Source organism: Strix aluco, chromosome W (genome assembly GCF_031877795.1).
Source record: "Strix aluco isolate bStrAlu1 chromosome W, bStrAlu1.hap1, whole genome shotgun sequence".
Taxonomy (NCBI): domain Eukaryota; kingdom Metazoa; phylum Chordata; class Aves; order Strigiformes; family Strigidae; genus Strix; species Strix aluco.
Genome location: NC_133970.1, coordinates 22,261,851 through 22,278,599, shown reverse-complemented (window position 1 = coordinate 22,278,599; position 16,749 = coordinate 22,261,851). Strand labels below are relative to the sequence as shown.

Below are 16,749 nucleotides of genomic sequence, written 5' to 3'. Positions count from 1 at the left end.
GTGAGGGCATTATACAAAGAAAGAAAGAAAGAGAAGTTCAACAAAACTGGTTTGAATCATGGTTTAATCAATCCCCTTGGATGACCACCCTAACAACAACCTTAATTGGATCCCTGATTATTTTGTTATTAATTCTCACTTTTGGACCTTGTATCTTAAACAAATTAATTAACCTTGTTAAGAACAGGATTGAAACTGTCCAACTCATGATATTGAGGCAACAATATACTGACTTAACCCAACAAGAAGAACACCAATTAGAGACTGAACTAGAAGATGCCACCTTTTTAGGGGCTGCTAAAGAAGCCATTCTTAAGCTTAACCAGCAAATTGAGGTATAAAAAGAAAAAGGGGGGACTGTAATAAACCATTGTAACTAATTTGCCAAGTTAAGCAAGGCGGGTACGTTACGCTTGAATGATTTGTAAATGTCAAACCCTAATATCCTGCTGTCTGAAATATTGTAAAAAATAGAATATGGTACCCTGTATGGATCTGAAATGATTTGTGATCACTATAACCTATATTATGATTATGATGAATGTTTGAATATATACGGGTAAAATACAAAGTGTGCTGTTCACTTGGAACAATGGAACTGTTTCCTAAAAACCCCCACCTAGAGCTAATATGTAACTGCTGCTTGAAACCCCCACCCAGAGATAACATGTAACTGCTGCTTGAAAAAGCCCGCCGAAAGATGGGATCACGAGGCTTTCAAAAGATCCAATAGGAGAAAAGAGCGCCAAGAGACCAAGGCTTCGAGACTTTCAAAAGACCCAAATAAGGAGAAGGGCGCATACCCCAACAACTCAACACCAAATAAGGAGAAGGACGATGGTACAAGAGTATAAAAGACGCTGCTTTTTAGAACTTGGGGTGCGTGTGGCAGAGTTACGGCTCTCCGCGCACCCAGCGCTGCTTTGCCTATTGCTTCCTACCCTAAAGTGATCGAACCCAAATAAAATTATATATTTTTTTAAAGAATTGGCTTCGTGTGATTATAACACCTCCAAGGTTAAAAGGGAGAGCGGTCCTGGTGAGTCTCCATACTTGTTGTGGATTATGATTCGCAGAAAAAGACTCTACAACTCAAATAGAGTTACAAAGCAGGTATGTTTACTCCGGCCGTGGTGCAAGGGGATTTGTCCACAAAGCTTGCACACCAACAGCACATTTTACTAAAAACTTATCAAGTGTGGATATACATATTCATTGGATTACATAACACAAACATACATAAGCATGAGTAAGGCTGGGTTAGTTCGAAAGGCTGATGTCAACAGTTTATGCTATCTTTGCACCTGCGCATTGCCTCCTGGGGGGCATCTTCGGGGATCTTTGGGAGGAAGGCTCATAGTCTTTCTCACCTTGTTTTTTTCCCCGGACCATGCGCAGATTCTCTTGGCCAATTTCTTGAACAACAAAAATGTTTTTCAGCCGGTTTACTCATCCTATCTTATTTAAGGGAACCAATTAAACTTCTACCATCCGTATATGGCTATCTTTACTCATTACCGAGGCCCAACTAGTTAGAGCACACCTGTTCCTCAAGGACAAAAACATGATGTTTTGTTGAACACTGAAGTTCTTGGTAGATTTTCACAGTAAACTGCTTTGTTTTGATAAACACAGTAGTCCTTGGTAAAATTCCACAGAACAGTCTGGGAAAGCAGGATGCTTATGTTATAAATTGAGACCACAATGGACTATAATTCACTCTTTATTAATTATAGCAAGTAGAATATGAGCAAAGACAGCGCTGGACGGCAGGGGAGTCTGCGCTCCGCCAACTGCCGTGCTGAGTAGTTCAAATAGTCCCCTTTTTATACATCTTTACTTCCCTGCTCATGAGGTAGTGGAGGTACTCCGCGCATGCTTCAGTTGTTGTTAGGGGGGTCGTTTCCTGCCTCCTGGTATTTGTTGAGGCTGAAGTAAGAAGTCTTCCCTCTTTGTCTCATAGTTGATCTTTCACTCATATATCCTTATATGGGCTGTCTTGTCCTGTTTCTTGTCGCTTTCCTGGAAATCTGGTGGTTATCTTGCATGAGCAGTATCTGGTTCAGTTTGTGTGAGCGATTACAGTTATCTTATCTCACACAGGCGGCGTCCAGTGGTTGTTTGCATGAGTGGTTTCTGTCGTCTAACTTTACCTTGAGCTTAACATAAATCTTAATAAACAATACCTTAGTCCATAGTTTCTCACAATCCCCCCTTTTTTTTTTTTTTATCCTATTGTTTATTAGGTGCTACTTTCATCTTCATTCTTGTAAACAATTTCTTTTTCACAATTTTGACATTTATTATAGCACTCACAATAATGATTTTCGCGTGGCATAATACATTCACAATAATTTTCATCTTCATTATTAGATACACTTTCATATTCTACTCTCGAGGTTAAAATAAGCAATTTAGCTGTGTCAAACCGTTCTTTAATAAAATGAAAAATATAGCGTAATATACAAGGCCCAAATATAAGTCCCAGGATCAACATAATAAGCGGTCCTGCTAAAGCCGACAACAAAGTGGTTAGCCAAGGTGAAACATTAAACCAGTTTTCATACCATGACCTGCCCGCTTCACGATCCTTTCTACGTTGGTCTAACCTTTTCCGAAGTTCGGACATGGTGTCTTGGACGACTCCCGTATGGTCAGCAAAAGAACAACATTCTTCATTGAGAGCTACACATAACCCTCCTTCCTTCAAAAATAATAGGTCTAATCCTCTTCTATTTTGTAGTACTACTTCTGATAAAGACTTTACTGAAGTGGCTAAATTTTGGATAGATTGTTCTATTTTCGCTAAATCCTCATCTACAGCCATTTGCAAACCTTGTAATTCCTGACCTTGTACTAGAGAGGCTATACCTGTGCCTGCTCCAACTCCACCCGCTATCAGTAGTGTAGCTAGGGTTACCGCTGTAATTGGTTCTCGTTTTTGTCTATTCCGGTCTCCCTCAAAGTGATGCAATATTTCTTCCGAGGTGTGATAGATTAGACGAGGAACAATAATTACCTGCACGCAAAACTGAGATTGATCAAACACATTTAGAGATAGACAAGGCGTTATTCCGATGTCTGAACAAACCCATTTAGCTCCTGGTGTCGGGATAGCCCATTTGTCCTTTTGATTTTTGTGTTTCTCTATATTGGTATTAGTGACTGTTCGGTTGCATAAAGGCTGATACTTTTCGGGCACTGTACCTATACATTTTCCTTGACCCGTTACTAATTGAATAGTAATTCCTTGCGTATGATTCCTCCGGCCATCCCATGGACATTCTCGTGGGTTTGAACCGTTAGACCATCGAATCCTTCCTGGTTTTCCAATTGCCTCAAAATATGGTGGTCTAATATTATAACATAACCAGCATTCTTCAGTTAAATTTGGTTTGCTTTCATTAAGGGTACGATAAGAGGCTTGCATTAGATTCCATAAAGGGTCTTTGGATTCTAACAACTTTAAATCCCTGGATAAGGAGAATTCAGTCATGGTACCATTAGCTGTTTTCAAGAAGGAGTCTGGGGAAGGGGTTGCGATGTTCACGGGGACAACCTTTTTTTTAGAGAAAGTGGGTGGATTCAGGACCGGATTTGGTCCTACTGGTAAAGGATCGTGGGGTATCCTTTCTTTTATTATTTTGAAAAAGCTTCCTCTATCTGCTCCAGGTTCCCAATATCTAATTCCCCAGGTACGGCCAATTAACCATGTGTCATCTTCTGGTTGTTTAACTTCAATTTCTATTCTGTCGCATTCTGATGGAGATGATTTCACCCCCCTTACAGATCCCCAGACCCCGGAGCCGTCAGATCCATGTTGTGGTGGAATGCAACCTGGAGGTCCCCAAGTGATACTTATATATTTGTCTCCTTTTGTTGGCCAGTCTGAGGCTATTGTCTCGCAACCCCAATAACCGCAATAAAAATGGCCTGGATAGTTGCAATAACTCTTTCCAGGATTGGAAGCTGGACACACATAGAAGGCTTTGGAGTTGGCTTCCGTCGCCTCCCAGCCTCTCTGGATATCGACCGGAATCATTGAGACTAATTGGACAGTAAAATTCCAATTTCCCGGAGAGGTCTGATTTTGTATTAGTCTAGATTCCTGTAAGTTATATAGTTTCCAGAGCATTGGTTCATGAGGATTTCCATTTGCTTGGGTTATTATCAGTAACAAAACTAGCGGTATACCAGAAAAAAAGGTGTCTGTCAATTTTGCCAATTTAAGTATATTTTTATCATCCCTGGGGAAGTTTGGCCATTGTTGCTTTTGTGTCCCATTGTTCTGATTCTTTTCTCCACAGTTTGTTCCTCCTCTGCCTCGCCCGTCGACTCGGTTGCTTCGAGCCACGGGGTGTACCATCTTCTCGGCAGCAAGGGAATTCTTCAGGAGAACAGCTGTTTTGGGCTTTCTGCCTGTTTATATAGGCTCCCCACTTTACAGCTTTAACTAATGGGATGAGGCAAGGCACAGTTGGTACTTCCCTTCTTACACTTTATAGCCAAGATTTCAGTTACAAAGGGGATTGGTTCATTGGAATAGTAACAATAATATTGAGGGTTTATTCCTTTGGTAAAAATTTCCCACCACTCATGGGATTCTTAAATAATTTCTTGTTTAGACTCTAATTGCTTTGATTTTCACTCAGTGAGAGTTCTTTGGATTTTCCAACACTGTGTGCAAACCCCTATTGAAGGGTATCCACATTCACAGTGAGTCCACCATTTATCCTGGCATACCATACACTTGGAACAAGCAAACGGATAACAATTGCGGTTCAAATTATTACACTTAATTCGTATATCTAGAGTGTTTATATCAACATATTTTCTATATTCAATATTGTGTGGTTGCATGAGTTTAACAATTTCCTTTAGTACATTTTGTATGCTTCCATATATAATATACGAAGAGAGAAATAATTATTGCGAATATAAACAACAATACACACTTTATACCAAAAGGTAATGCGACAAAATGATCAAGCAAAGTTTTTATCATTACTTTATCTTTTCAGGGTTATCTTGGTGTCACCTGGAGTACTGATTACTTTCCAGTGGGGTCTTGTCACTGGGCCTTTAACGCGACTGGCATGAGTCCATCCACGCTCAGCAGTCCGGACAGCTGTTTCTGTTGTAAGCAAAACAAGATAAGGTCCCTCCCAATTGGGTTTTAGGGTTTCTTCTTTCCATGTTTTAACTAATATCCAGTCCCCCGGTTTGAAAGTGTGAATTTTTAAGTCCAATGGAGGTCGTTGCACAATCAGCCCATGTTCCCAAAGTTTGTTACGATGCTCTGCTAATTGTGAAACATATTCATTAATTACATGATCCCGAATTAAAACATTTGTTTGTGGACTTTCAATTCTATAGGACATTCCATATACCATCTCAAACGCTGATATTCCTATATCTGCTCGGGGTCTGGTTCTGAGTATTAATAGTGCCATGGGTAGGCACTTGATCCATGATAGTTTGGTTTCTATCATTAATTTAGTCAAAATAGTTTTGATTTCTCCATTCATCCTTTCAACTTTTCCCGAACTTTGTGGATGCCATGGCGTATGGTATTCCCACTTAATTCCCAGGTTTTCTGCTAGATCTCTAACAATTTTTGACACAAAATGTGTTCCTCTGTCTGAGTCGATTACATCAGGTACTCCATATCTAGGTATAATGTGTTCAAGTAATACCTTAGTAACCTGGTTAGCAGTTGCCTTGGAGGTAGGAAAAGCCTCAACATAATGTGTTAAATGATCCACCATTACTAATAAATATTTGTAACGCCCTACTCTGGGTAGTTCAGTAAAATCCACTTGTATGTGTGAGAAAGGTCTGTATGCTGGGGAACGTCCTCCAAGAGGTTTTTGTCTCGTGTTGTTTCGATTAACCTTTTGACAGGTCTCGCAGGCTGCTGTGACTGTCTTTGCTATATTATATACGCCTATACAGGCAAACTGTTGATTGAAATGATCAACTAACGCCTGGGTTCCCCAGTGGGTTTTACTGTGTATTTTTGAAAATATTTCGAGTGCTATGCCCTTCGGCAAGACTTCTCTCCCATCTGGTAATATGTACTTACTATCCCGTTCCTTAGCTCCCATTTGTTCTAGTTTTTCCTTTTCTGCAGACTCAAAACTCAAATTTTTACTAACAGGTACTGGTTGTATAGTCAAAATCGTATTATAATTGCCTGCCACTCGTTTTGCTTCTATATCAGCTGCGTTATTTCCCCTGACTTGATAATTTGTACCTCGCTGGTGTCCCTTTATATGTACAACTGCTATTTTATTCGGCACTTTCAATGCCCCCAGAACTCGCCGAATTAATTCCGGGTGTATCAATTCTTTTCCTTGTGAGTTAATAAATCCTCTTTCCTCCCATATTTTTCCAAAGGTATGTACCACTCCAAACGCATAGCGTGAGTCTGTATATATAGTTCCATCCTTTCCCTTCAGTGACACTAATGCTTTCCACAATGCATACAGCTCACAGGCTTGAGCTGACCAGCTGGCACTCAGGGGGCCTGATTCTATTGTCTTAAATTCTCCTTTTTCCAACTTAACGATGGCATATCCGGACAATCGTTTACCTTCCACTATTCGTGATGACCCATCTATAAATAATACTTCCCCACATTGTAGTTCTTCTTCTTCTAAGTCTGGCCTAATGCGTGTCTGTTGTTCAATTGTTTGAACAATTGTGGTTTCTGTCGTCTAATTTTACATTGAGCTTAACATAAATCTTAATAAACAATACCTTAGTCCACAGTTTCTCACACTATAGCTAACTATTTTACAGTTATGCTTAACTTTCTTAATATACCTATATCAGTCTCTTGGCGCGCTTTTCTCCTATTGGATCTTTTGAAAGTCTCATGATCTCATCTTTTGGCGGGCTTTTCTAAGCAGTGGTTATATCAGCTCTAGGCGGGGTTTTCTAAGAAGCGGTTACATTGTTCCAAGCGAGAAGCGCACTCATCTATATTTTATTCTTACATATTCTCAATTCGATTCAAGCATTCATCACAATTATGATATAGGTTATAGTGATCACAAATCATTTCAGATCCACACAGGGTACAACAATTACACTTATCACACCATATTCTACTTTGACACGAATCATGCCTGTGTTTTCCACAGAAGGAATAGTCTTTGGTGAAAGGCATTGGCACTGGGGGTACCCCGGCGATATTACATGGGCAATCTACTGGTAACATCTCGAAGTTGGTGCAATTGCTGGAGGGCAGAACTCGAGAACAAAGGAAAAATATTAGGGTTTGATGTTCTGGCAGGTAAACAGTGGTGTTTACCACACGGCAGTGTGAAGTTTTGGAGTTAGGGGGACAGACGTTACCTGTGTCTCTCAATATCCACTGCCAACTGCTGCCAAACAGGGTGTTTTTGAGGTGATTCATGATACTGAAAAAATATTATAAATCGTACACATTCCCCTTAGAATTCTCCGGTGTGGCCAGTCTGCAAACCAAACAAAAGGTGGCAATTAACAGTCGATTATGGGCGGCTGAATGCCCATCCAGGCCTTTTGTCAGCTGCAGGGCCTGGCTGGGCTGGGTGCAGCCAGGTCTGGGACCGGCTCTTTGTGGTTCCTTTGTCAGAAGCAGAGATGGCTTTGCTCCCACGTGGGACGGCGGGCAATTTACATTTGCATGTCTTTTGCCCACAATTGCTTGCTATGGACTGGCTCAAAAGCTCGCTAAAACCAGGTCCGGAGAAGGGGTTAAGATCTCTGGACCCTCCACCCCCCCCCTCCTGTGGGAGTCCTGCTGTTGGTGCCCATGCTGGCTTACTGAACTTTCTGCCCACACTGACAATGGAAATGTACAACCAGCACTAGGGCACAAGATTAATGACATCTGAAAACAAGAAATAGTTACAAGAAGGCCAGAAGAAAAGAATGAGCTCGTTAAGGAAGAAACTGATAAAGAAGGGACCTTTTGGAATTGCAAAAGCAGGAACTTATCTACTGGCTGTGTGCGGGTAGCAATGTTTGTGGAAAGTACCGAGGGGAGCTACTTTTAGAATGCACAACAATATATAAAGGCTTGCTGCTATTCTTAGAAGGCACAACAGTATATAAGGGCTTGCTTGCTAATAAAGCTTTGAGCTTGACTTCCAATCATATTGATTGTCTGTGGTCCTGTCTCCTGTGGCCTGCATGGGATTTCATCCCCACATCCGGCAGTTTCTCACTGCGAGGAAGCGCTGTGTGCAGTGAGATCATTATTGCCACACATGGCAGATAGAGAAGGAAACACCCAAATCTTTTTAATCAGGTAACAGGAGCCACTTTACTGCCGGGGTGGTCCAGGAGTGGGCACACAAGGCATCAAGTGGGTGTTTCATGCACCATATTACCCTCAAGCTAATGGCATGGTTGAGCGAATTAATGGCTTGATCAAGAGACATGCCAATGTTTCATGACCTAACTGGGATATAAGGTTGGCACAAGTGGGTTTTATTGTTAATAACCGCTAGGGACATTATGTGAACCCAAAAATACGAGCATTTTGTCCTATAGGATTATCAGGTGATGATGCTCCTATATTTGACAATCATAAGGGCCAGTTCCCCCTGAAAATCTATGTAGGCCAACCTGTCATGGTGAAGTTGCCCTCAGTTGGCATTGTGCCTATGACCCTGGTAAAATCTAGGGGGTTTGCACACCCCATACTATCCTCAGGCTAATGGGCATTGTTGACATGCTTGGGAAGCCTCAGGGAAAGGTGGAAGAACTCACCATATTAGTGCCCAATAGATAATTACTAATTTTTAACTTGATGCCCGGGTTCTGATCTGAGGCCTAGTTCTGTTTTTTTGTTAGGATCTTGGAGGAACAGATGACTTCGACATCCTGCTTGGCCATGGGGATCCATATGGACAATCAAGACTTGGATGACAATGTGGTGGTGAATGAATCTTGTGAAATTGGCAGCATTCAGAAGAATGTGATTGGACTTGGTGCTATTGTGTTAATGTAAATTTAGGTCAAAAAATGAAGAAAGTGGCAAGAGACTTGAGGCAATTGTTGCTATATTGGGCATTGATTGATTAATTGGATATATTTGAATCTTCCTTGTTGGAATGGTTAATCAGCTTCCTTCAATTTTGAGTGTAATACATTGTATGGTTGGAGGGTTGGTTTTTTTTTTTTTAAATTTGATTGTATAATCATCCAGGGATGACAACTGATACAGAGAAATGATTACTTGTTTTAAGACTTATTTACTTATTTACTTATAGAAAACCACTTAGCAACTTATTTACTTACTTATAGCAAGTTATAGTATTACTTATAGTATTTTTGAATATTGCTAAGTGTGAGAAACTATGGACTAAGGTATTGTTTATTAAGATTTATGTTAAGCTCAAGGTAAAGTTAGACGACAGAAACCACTCATGCAAACAACCACTGGACGCCGCCTGTGTGAGATAAGATAACTGTAATCGCTCACACAAACTGAACCAGATACTGCTCATGCAAGATAACCACCAGATTTCCAGGAAGCGACAAGAAACAGGACAAGACAGCCCATATAAGGATATATGAGTGAAAGATCAACTATGAGACAAAGAGGGAAGACTTCTTACTTCAGCCTCAACAAATACCAGGAGGCAGGAAACGACCCCCCTAACAACAACTGAAGCATGCGCGGAGTACCTCCACTACCTCATGAGCACGGAAGTAAAGATGTATAAAAAGGGGACTATTTGAACTACTCAGCACGGCAGTTGGCGGAGCGCAGACTCCCCTGCCGTCCAGCGCTGTCTTTGCTCATATTCTACTTGCTATAATTAATAAAGAGTGAATTATAGTCCATTGTGGTCTCAATTTATAACAATTCCTGGTGCCGTGACTCGGATAAGGAACGGTGGGCTTCTGTCCTCCGGGGAGGCGCCCCGCGGCAATCCGCGGCCCCGCGACTGACAGCCTACCTCAACCTTACCGACGAACCTAAATTCTAGAATAGTGAGCAAAGGAGAAAACCGGTAAAATCCCATAAAAATTCTGTGCACGGGAGTCCGGACGAAGACGCAGGACGCGTAAGTATATTGCGAATTTGCTCGCAGGTTTGCCGTTCGGGCGGGACTGGGTTTCCTGGAATATAACGAATGAGAGGTTCGATATACTGAACCAAGCGAGTGTGGACTCTTAAGTACTGCGTTTCCCATCTCCCGCGAGGGATTGGGCCAGGAACAAGGGGAGTGAGTGAGTGTATGTTTGTGGATATTCCAGAAGATGGGGGCGAAGGGCAGCAAGCCTTCGACTCCCATGGGAAGGGTACACACTGTACCTAAGAATACCCCTTTGGCATATGTCTTAGACAATTGGAGGTATTTCCCTGGAACCCTAGGGAAAGATAAGCAGAAAATGATAGAATACTGTACTAAGATATGGGGAGGGAAGAAGATTTCTAAAAATACCTTTTGGCCAGTCTATGGGTCAGAAGAAGATTGGGTAAGACAGCAATTAAACCTCTGGGTCAATAATAAAAAACCCCTTAACCCGGAGGAGAGTCAGTATGCGGAAGTATGGATAAAAAGACCGGGAGCTAAACTTTACCCACTGAATGAAGTAAAAACTAAACAAAAGAAAAAGCAGGAAGAGTTAGACGAAACCCTTCTAACCCCCCCCTCCTTACATTCCTCCTCCTGCTCCCGTAGCCCCTCCCGAGGTCCCCAGAGCTCCCACTCCCCCACCGGAGTCAGAACAAGGGTCTTCCCCTCCTCCTAGACGCATGACTAGAAGTCAAAAAGGGGCAGCTCAGATGTATCCTCTAAGGGAAATGCCCATGGGGGGACCTCAGCCTATGATTGGATATATTTCTGTACCCCTAAACTCGGCTGACCTACAAGATTTTAAAAGAACCGAGATGGGAAACTTGATTGAGGACCCACTTGGAGTGGCAGAAAGATTAGATCAATTTTTGGGACCAAACCTTTATACTTGGGATGAGATGCAATCTATCCTTGGTCAATTATTTACTACCGAGGAAAGAGATATGATTAGACGAGCAGGAATGAGACTGTGGGATGTTCAGCATGCCCAGCGACCCCAAGCAGATATCAAATGGCCACTCCAAAGACCTAACTGGGATAATCAGGATCCGGTGCATAGAACTCATATGCAAGATCTGAGAACTATAGTAATTCAGGGGATTAGAGAAGCAGTACCCCGTGGCCAGAATATCAATAAAGCATTTAATGAAATGCAAAAGAAAGATGAGAGCCCTACTGAGTGGCTGGAACGACTGAGGAAAGTCCTTCAACTGTACTCTGGGGTAAATCCAGACGACCCTTTAGGGCAAGCGCTCCTAAAAACTCAGTTTGTAGCAAAATCATGGGAAGATATCAGAAAAAAGATTGAAAAGCTAGAAGACTGGCAAAATAGAGGGTTGGATGAATTATTGAGGGAAGCTCAGAAAGTCTACGTAAGGCGGGAAGAAGAGAGCAGCAAGCGACAAGTAAAAATGATGGTAGCAGCTGTCAGAGAGGATCGCAACGGGCGGACTGGTGAACACAGATCTGCTGGAATAAAACAAGGGAACGCAGTAGTAAAGAAGGAACAGAGATGTTGTTTTTACTGTGGAAAGAAGGGACACATAAAGAAGAATTGCAGAGAAAGGATCAGAGATGAGGAAATATTGAAAGCAGAATAGGAGAGTCAGGGGCTCTATATTTTAGGGGACCGGAGTCATCATGAGCCCTTGATAAAGTTAAAAATAGGTCCCCATAAACAAGAGTTCACCTTTTTAGTAGACACAGGGGCTGAGAAATCGACTATTAGGCAAATACCTGAGGGATGTAAAGCTTCCCCTGAAAAAGTACAAGTAATAGGGGCAAAAGGAGAACCCTTTAAAGTAAGCAAAATCAAAAATGTGATATTCGAAACTGAAAATAAATTTGGAATGGGTGAACTCTTGCTCGTCCCTGAAGCAGAATTTAATCTGTTGGGACGGGATTTAATTGTTGAACTACAATTAGAAATCAAAGTAGAAAATCAAGAGCTAACGGTGTCTGCTTATCCCTTGACCATGGATGATCAAAACCAAATCAACCCCGATGTCTGGTACTCTCCGGATACAATAAGTAAATTAGAAATCCCACCGATTAAAATTCAAATTTCCGAACCCCACATACCTGTAAGGGTAAAGCAATATCCTATATCCTTAGAAGGTCGGAGGGGATTAAAACCAGAAATTGATCGATTGTTAACACAAGGAATCTTAGAACCTTGTATGTCACCCTTTAACACTCCTATTTTGCCTGTAAGGAAGCCAAATGGAAAATATCGGCTTGTACATGACTTAAGGGAAATAAACAAAAGAACTATCACCCGGTTCCCTGTAGTAGCAAATCCATACACACTGTTAAGCAAGCTAGGACCCCATAACTCCTGGTATAGTGTGGCTGATTTAAAAGATGCTTTTTGGGCCTGTCCATTGGCAGAAGAATGCCGTGATTATTTTGCCTTTGAATGGGAAGACATAGAGACAGGCCGAAGACAGCAATTGAGATGGACCGTGCTCCCCCAAGGGTTCACTGAGTCCCCTAATCTGTTTGGACAGGCCCTGGAAGAACTCTTAAAAGAATACCAGGTACAAACGGGAAACGTGCTGTTACAGTATGTAGATGATCTGCTCATAGCAGGGAACAATAAGGAGGATGTAAGAAAAGAAAGCATTCGACTCCTAAACTTTCTTGCACAAAAGGGACTACGGGTATCACAAGAAAAGTTACAATTTGTGGAGAAAAAAGTGAAATATTTGGGACATTATTTGTTTAATGGCAAAAAAATATTGGACCCAGAGCGCATTAAAGGAATTCTAGAATTACCTATGCCTGTCACTAAGAGGCAAATTCGGCAGGCATTAGGGCTATTTGGGTATTGTAGACAATGGATAGAGAACTACAGCTTTAAAGTTAAATTTTTATACGAACAATTGTCTAAAGACAAAATACTCAAGTGGACCCCTCGGGATCAAGAGCAGTTTGCTAATCTCAAAAGGGAGCTAAGTCAAGCACCGGTTTTAAGCCTCCCAGATTTAAAGCGGCCATTCCACTTATTCGTTAACATACATGAAGGAACGGCATTCGGAGTATTAACTCAGGAATGGGCCGGACAAAAGAAGCCGGTGGCATACTTATCGAAGCTGTTGGATCCTGTGAGCAGGGGTTGGCCAAGTTGTTTACAAATCATTGTCGCTGCTGCCTTATTACTTGAGGAAACGAATCGCATTACCTTTTGGTATAAAGTGTGTATTGTTGTTTATATTCGCAATAATTATTTCTCTCTTCGTATATTATATATGGAAGCATACAAAATGTACTAAAGGAAATTGTTAAACTCATGCAACCACACAATATTGAATATAGAAAATATGTTAATATAAACACTCTAGATATACAAATTAAGTGTAATAATTTGAACCGCAATTGTTATCCGTTTGCTTGTTCCAAGTGTATGGTATGCCAGGATAAATGGTGGACTCACTGTGAATGTGGATACCCTTCAATAGGGGTTTGCACACAGTGTTGGAAAATCCAAAGAACTCTCACTGAGTGAAAATCAAAGCAATTAGAGTCTAAACAAGAAATTATTTAAGAATCCCATGAGTGGTGGGAAATTTTTACCAAAGGAATAAACCCTCAATATTATTGTTACTATTCCAACGAACCAATCCCCTTTGTAACTGAAATCTTGGCTATAAAGTGTAAGAAGGGAAGTACCAACTGTGCCTTGCCTCATCCCATTAGTTAAAGCTGTAAAGTGGGAAGCCTATATAAACAGGCAGAAAGCCCAAAACAGCTGTTCTCCTGAAGAATTCCCTTGCTGCCGAGAAGATGGTACACCCCGTGGCTCGAAGCAACCGAGTCGACGGGCGAGGCAGAGGAGGAACAAACTGTGGAGAAAAGAATCAGAACAATGGGACACAAAAGCAACAATGGCCAAACTTCCCCAGGGATGATAAAAATATACTTAAATTGGCAAAATTGACAGACACCTTTTTTTTCTGGTGTACCGCTAGTTTTGTTATTGATAATAACCCAAGCAAATGGAAACCCCCATGAACCAATGCTCTGGAAACTATATAACTTACAGGAATCTAGACTAATACAAAATCAGACCTCTCCGGGAAATTGGAATTTTACTGTCCAATTAGTCTCAATGATTCCGGTCGATATCCAGAGAGGCTGGGAGGCGACGGAAGCCAACTCCAAAGCCTTCTATGTGTGTCCAGCTTCCAATCCTGGAAAGAGTTATTGCAACTATCCAGGCCATTTTTATTGCGGTTATTGGGGTTGCGAGACAATAGCCTCAGACTGGCCAACAAAAGGAGACAAATATATAAGTATCACTTGGGGACCTCCAGGTTGCATTCCACCACAACATGGATCTAACGGCTCCGGGGTCTGGGGATCTGTAAGGGGGGTGAAATCATCTCCATCAGAATGCGACAGAATAGAAATTGAAGTTAAACAACCAGAAGATGACACATGGTTAATTGGCCGTACCTGGGGAATTAGATATTGGGAACCTGGAGCAGATAGAGGAAGCTTTTTCAAAATAATAAAAGAAAGGATCGTGAAGTGGGCAGGTCATGGTATGAAAACTGGTTTAATGTTTCACCTTGGCTAACCACTTTGTTGTCGGCTTTAGCAGGACCGCTTATTATGTTGATCCTGGGACTTATATTTGGGCCTTGTATATTACACTATATTTTTCATTTTATTAAAGAATGGTTTGACACAGCTAAATTGCTTATTTTAACCTCGAGAGTAGAATATGAAAGTGTATCTAATAATGAAGACGAAAATTATTGTGAATGTATTATGCCACGCGAAAATCATTATTGTGAGTGCTATAATAAATGTCGAAATTGTGAAAAAGAAATTGTTTACAAGAATGAAGATGAAAGTAGCACCTAATAAACAATAGGATAAAAAGAAAAAGGGGGGATTGTGAGAAACTATGGACTAAGGTATTGTTTATTAAGATTTATGTTAAGCTCAATGTAAAATTAGACGACAGAAACCACTCATGCAAACAACCACTGGACGCCACCTGTGTGAGATAAGATAACTGTAATCGCTCACACAAACTGAACCAGATACTGCTCATGCAAGATAACCACCAGATTTCCAGGAAGCGACAAGAAACAGGACAAGACAGCCCATATAAGGATATATGAGTGAAAGATCAACTATGAGACAAAGAGGGAAGACTTCTTACTTCAGCCTCAACAAATACCAGGAGGCAGGAAACGACCCCCCCTAACAACAACTGAAGCATGCGCGGAGTACCTCCACTACCTCATGAGCAGGGAAGTAAAGATGTATAAAAAGGGGACTATTTGAACTACTCAGCACGGCAGTTGGCGGAGCGCAGACTCCCCTGCCGTCCAGCGCTGTCTTTGCTCATATTCTACTTGCTATAATTAATAAAGAGTGAATTATAGTCCATTGTGGTCTCAATTTATAACAATAGTAAACTTAAATTGTACTTCAAACTAAAATTCCTTTAAGCTGTAAAAGCAAGGCATCTCTGAGCTGTAAAAGCAAGGCATTTCTGAATTGGAAAACAAGGACAAAGGACTGGGGCCTCTGACACCTGGAGATGGAGGAGATCTGCATACCCGGAGATGGAGGACACCTGCACCCACCCCCCCCCCTGCAGACGAGGGACACCTGTGATTTGCAACCCAAAGGATGACTCCCCATTCAAGGATATGCATCACACATCAAACCGAGAACCAAGGAAGATGGCACCGATCAAGGATGTGCATCATATCACGTTTCGATAAGATGGAGGAAAGCATGACAATGTTGATACATTTATGGCCTACGGAAGAGACTGTTGATACAGAAATTCCAGGACTAATTACACATCATTATGAATACGTATGTTTGTATTGTAAGACCTTGTGAATATGTATGAGATACCTGCATTTAGGTCGGGGTTTCACTGGCTTAAGGTGTGCATGTTTGGTGGAGAGATCCCCCATGCACCCAGCGCTGAAATAAAGAATGCCTGCTTTCTAACACTCTGACTTCTGAGTTTTAGAGAGTTCTTCTCCGACCGACTTTTACGGTATCAGACAAAGACCTCAAGACTTTCAGAAGACCCAATGGGAGGAGGACACGTACCCCAGCAACTCAAATGACCCAATGGAAGAAGAGCAGGACGACTATCTGGCAAAAGGAGACTGGTCAAGATGCCGGTGCAAGAATATAAAAGACGCTGCTTTTAGAACTCGGTGTGCATTATGGCAGAGCTAAGGGAGGCTCTCCGCGCACCCAGAGCTGCTTTGCTTATTGCTTCTCAGCCTAAATTGATTGAACTCAGATTGTATGCTTTTTATAAAAATCTGATTTCAGTCATTTATAACACTTCCTGAACCATAAAACCGACCTGACTTATCCCGGGGCAGTTTAAACTCTCTACGAGGAGGCTGCTCGGGGGGGAGTTGACTGACTTGCCGAATCCTCCGGCTTCCATCTTTGCCCCCACCCGGGTCAGTCCAGCCCATTTCTCGCCCATAAGTAACCAGATCATGTAACACTTCTGCCCACGTTAACACCTGCAGGTGAAGGGCGGGGGGGTTTCGCTGGTTGCATTCAATAGCTCTTTGCACCCTTTCTCTGAGGGACTGGACATGGATCTTTAAGACAGCCGGGAGCCCTCTAATGAGAGGTCTAAGGTGGCTGAGATCCACCGGCG

The 16,749-nt window shown here is 41.8% G+C and overlaps 1 long non-coding RNA gene across 1 annotated transcript; it reads left to right on the top strand.

Moving 5' to 3' along the window:
* Positions 1–1,697: 1,697 nt before the first annotated feature.
* On the top strand, positions 1,698–9,979 carry LOC141917577 (uncharacterized). The gene is made up of 2 exons (XR_012621363.1): positions 1,698–1,922; positions 9,602–9,979. It is a non-coding gene; the product is annotated as an uncharacterized LOC141917577 (long non-coding RNA).
* The last annotated feature ends 6,770 nt before the right edge of the window (positions 9,980–16,749 follow it).